The sequence below is a fragment of the Oryx dammah genome, unplaced genomic scaffold (genome assembly GCF_014754425.2).
Source record: "Oryx dammah isolate SB20612 unplaced genomic scaffold, SCBI_Odam_1.1 HiC_scaffold_27, whole genome shotgun sequence".
In the NCBI taxonomy this organism is placed as follows: domain Eukaryota; kingdom Metazoa; phylum Chordata; class Mammalia; order Artiodactyla; family Bovidae; genus Oryx; species Oryx dammah.
The window spans coordinates 96033258-96038333 of record NW_024070211.1 but is presented as its reverse complement, the minus strand read 5'-3'; positions in this window follow the sequence as shown (position 1 = coordinate 96038333).

Below are 5076 nucleotides of genomic sequence, written 5' to 3'. Positions count from 1 at the left end.
TTTCTCCTTTGCCTTTTGCTTCTCTTCTTTTCTCATCTGTTTTTAAGGCCTCTTGAGACAACCCTTTTGCCTTTTTGCATTTCTTTTTCTTGGGCATAGTCTTGATCACTGCCTCTCTTCAGGCACTCTATCAGATCTAATCCCTTGAATCTATTTCTCACTTCCACTGTATAATTGTAAGGGATTTGATTTAGGTCATAACTGAATGGTCTAGTGGTTTTCCCTACTTTCTTCAATTTAAGTCTGAATTTGGCAATAAGGAGTTCATGATCTAAGCCACAGTCAGCTCCCAGTCTTGTTTTTGCTGACTGTATAGTGCTTCTCCATCTTCAGCTGCAAAGAATATAATCAATCTGATTTCAGTATTGACCATCTGGTGATGTCCATGTATGGAGTCTTCTGTTGTGTTGTTGGAAGAGGGTGTTTGCTATGACCAGTGAGTTCTCTTGGCAAAACTCTGTTAGCCTTTGCCCTGCTTCATTCTGTACTCCAAGGCAAAATCTGCCTGTTATTCCAGGTGTTTCTTGACTTCCTACTCTTGCATTCCAGTCCCCCATAATGAAAAGGACATCTTTTTTGGATATTAGTTCTAGAAGGTCTTGTGGGAGTTCATAGAACCGTTCAGCTTCTTCAGCATTACTGGTCAGGGCATAGACTTGGATTACTGTGATATTGAATGGTTTGCCTTGGAAATGAACAGAGATCATTCTGTTATTTTTGAAATTTCATCAAGTACTGCATTTTGGACTCTTTTGTTGACTATGAGAGCCACTCCATTTCTTCTAAGGTTTCTTGCTCACAGTAGTAGATATAATGGTTATCTGATTTAAATTCACTGGTTCCAGTCCATTTTAGTTCACTGATTCCTAAAATGTCGATGTTTACTCTTGCCATCTGCTCTTTGACCCACTTCCAATTTGCCTTGATTCATGGACCTAACATTCCACATTCCTACGCAATATTGCTCTTTACAGCATCAGACTTTACTTTCATCACTGGACACATCCACAACTGGGTGTTGCTTTTGCTTTGGCTCCATCCCTTCATTCTTTCTGGAGTTATTTCTCCACTGATCTCCAGTAGCATATTGAGCACCTACCGATCTGGAGAGTTCATCTTTCAGTGTCTTATCTTTTTGCCTTTTCATGCTGTTCATGGGGTTCTCAAGGCAAGAATACTGAAGTGGTTTGCCATTCCCTTCTCCAGTGGACCACATTCTGTCAGACCTCTCCACCATGACCCACCCGTCCTGGGTGGCCCCACAGGGGCCAGTCTCATTGAGTTAGACAAAGCTGTGGTCCATGAGATCAGTTTGGTTAGTTTTCTGTGATTGTGGTTTTCATTCTGTCTGCCCTCTGATGGATAAGGATAAGAGGCTTATGGAAGCTTCTGGATAGGAGAGACTGACTGAGGGGGAAATTGGGTCTTGTTCTGATGGGTGGGGCCATGCTCAGTAAATCTTCAATCCAATTTTCCATTGATGGGTGGGGCTGTGTTCCTTCCCTGTTGTTTGACCTGAGGCCAAACTATGGTGGAGGTAATGAAGATAATGGTGACCTCCTTCAAAAGGCCCCATGCATGTACCACTGCACTCAGTGCCCCCAACCCTGCAGCAGGCCACCGCTGACCCACGCCTCCACCAGAGACTCCTGGACACTCACGACTCCTGGACACTCATGGGCAAGTCTAGGTAAGTCTCTTGTGGGGTCACTGCTCCTTTCTCCTAGGTCCTGGTGTGCACCAGGTTCTGTCTGTACCCTCCCAGAGTCTGTTTCCTAGTCCTGTGTAAGTTTTGGTGGCTCTGTGGTGGAGTTAATGGTGACCTCCTCCAAGAGTGAAAGTAAAAGTGAAGTCGCTTAGTTGTGTCCGACTCTTTGTGACCCCATGGACTGTAGCCTACCAGGCTCCTCCGTCCATGGGATTTTCCAGGCAAGAATATTGGAGTGGGTTGCCATTTTCTTCTCCAGGGGATCTTTCCGACCCAGGGATTGAACCCGGGTATCCCACATTATGGGCTTTACCGTCTGAGCTACCAGGAAAGCCCTCGAAGAGGGCTTATGCCATACTCAGGTCTGCTGCACCCAGAGCCCCTGCCCCTGCATCAGGCCACTGCTGACCCGTACCTTGGCAGGAGACACTCAAGTACAATTCTGGCTCAGTCTCTGTGGGGTCACTGAGTTCTGGTATGTTTAAATTATTCCTTGATAATAAGCCAGGTTGCACTTTATAAGGATAAATTAACTCTTTAGGATCCCAGAGTGTAATATGTTGTACCTTGCTAGTAATCTAAAGGTATCTAATGTGCTTCTTAATAGTAAATTGGGCCCTAGGATACTGGTTTATTGCTTATAACTTGTAAGGTTTCTGTTTTACTGATAAGAAAAGAGAGGGTGCATATTTCACTTGATCTTAGTGAAGAAAACCACAAAAAATGGTTTGGTTCAATTAAAGTACATTGATGTGAAAACCTATCTTTTTCTTTATTTAAACCATTTCTTTTATATTTTCTATTGAACTTTTTATTTTATATTGGGGTATAGCCAATTAACAATGTTGTGATAGTTTCAGGTGAACAGCAAAGGGACTCAGCTTTATATATGCATGTATCCATTCTCCTCCAAACCTCCCTCCTATCCAGGCTGCCACACAACATTAAGCAGAGTTCCATGTGCTATACAGGGTCCTTGTTGGTTATCCATTTTAAATATAGCAGTTAAACCATTTCTTCCTTATAGGAAATACATATTGTAAGCAAAGACATTTCATGGTGAATTAAATAAAATTTGGTATTTGTTTAGTGATTATTATATGCAAAGTCTTAAAGAAACAAAGCCTTACATATTCTTGGTTTATTTAGGTATATTTATATAGAACCAGTATTTGAGATTAAGAAAACTCAACAATTTAGAAGAATATGTTATATATTAATAAATGAATTATGCAAATAATAATAGCAGTCCCAATTACTGAACTTCCACTATTTCTCAACATTATAGTGATAATTTTATATGCATTCATTTACTTACTTCTCACTTACATTTACATTCGTTTACATCTCAGTTACATTCATTTACTTACATCTCACTACAACCCTAAGGGGTAGCTATTGGTATCCCATCTTAAAGACAAGTAAATTATGACCAACAGCTAATAAGTGTCAGAGCTTAGTTTCAAAATTAGATCCATTTGACTGCAAAGCCCTTGCTGTTAATCTGTATCTCACTATGCTTCAAAAACACACATTTTAGGCTGGGTAGAATCAATAAGTAAAAGCCGGTTATTGTAGGATATGGATTTTTGCCACTCTTGACAGACAGAAGGATGTGACATTTCTACTGCTGGCAATAGGTCTTCAAGAGTTCCTCTTAAAAATGCAAATCTGTACTCCTAGAAGGATAACATAGTAAGAAAATAAACATTTTTAAGCTCTTAACATGTGTGTCCTTGCAAAATCTTAAAAGAATGGGACAAAGGGCAGATAAGTTTTGATAAGGTTGAGGAGTGACAGGTATGGAATAAGGGAGGACCAAGCCTGAGCAGGGGTTTGGGAGCAGTACCACCAGGAAACAGGGAAGCATGAAAGAATGGGAGTAGAGGGGTGGATGGTGTGTGTGTTGTGGGGCTCCTAACTAGGGACAAGAGAAGAGAACATCTAAGACAAGATTTCATAGCTCCATAATTTGCAGTAGGCCAATATTGCTGCTTCTATTAAAAAATTCAACAGCATTACATTAGCAAGTATGATAAAAATTGACTCGTATGAATTCAAAAACTATAGTAGTTGCTTGAAGCAATGACTGAGTTATAATTGCTATTGTCAAAGAGCTTATAATCAAAGAAGCATTTTTTCCCTCTTTCACACCTATTTGCTCCACCATTCTTTACATAATATCAGATGTTACCCATAATCTCTTCCAACATGATCTGAATTAGTCTTATACACAGAATAGGGATGCTAAGAGAATTGATTGCTAATTAGTTTTGTTGCTTCTTTTCATTGCAGTCATATTCTTAAGTTAGTATACTCGTCAATATATGACTCATTCACAAAACTTAACTGCAGTTTTAGTTAAATACTTAGTTACCATCATTGTAGTGCTAATATTTATAAGGATGACAGTGATGATAATAATAATGAACTGGAGTGGTTTTAGGGTTAGAAATGTGAATCTAAAAATGCTATCTTCATGATCTGCGTTTATCCTACATCAATAATTTTGCATCAAATTTGCTCAATTTACAAATCAAAAATAGATTTTTCTGTCAGCAAAGACTAGGCTTATATCTAAAAATCAAGCACAGCTTGTACATCATCATTAACCATAAAGGCTCTGAAATCAGAACCTAGCTGCCAATTTTGTTGATGATGCATAAGATGAAATCGAGTACAGCTGGCTCTTCTGTCCCATGCTAGCTCTGCAGTACTGACATTAGTGAAAAATCTGTTTGTTTTTTGTTTCAGGAAATTAAATAGCTATGACTAAAATGAAGCAGAGGGAACAGATATATCTGAGTAATAAACAGGTGCTATTTTTAAGTTTATTTCACTTCCATTAGGTGCAACACTACTTTGACAAACTGCAATGACCTCAAAGAAAATATGTGAATCTTAAAAAAAAAAAAAAACAGAAACTAGAGGAGCCCATTTATTGATAAATGGGAGCCAAATTACCCAAATAATTTATAATTTAAAATCCACCATAAGTAAATATAATTCTCTTAATGATTATTCCTCCTAATAGAGTGTCTATGGACTGGTTACACTATCAAAAAGATTTTATTTCCTGACATGTCAACTGCCTTAGTAGAATAGGCACTTCATGATTTAGGTCCAAGGTGAGTAACTTAGTGGTGGAGAAATAAACCAATTTCTAAATATTTCCTTAAAATGAGGAAGTGAGAGAATTTTCAATGAGGCAATATTAAGTCAATGGCATAAAACTTATTTCCAAATCCCTACATTGATTGGAAGCTTGTTGAATCAAGGAGATCCTTATCCTCTTTTTCCAGGCAAGCATTAAATATGCTGTGCCAGTGTGGGTAGAAGTAAAGACTGAACACACACATTAACTGCCA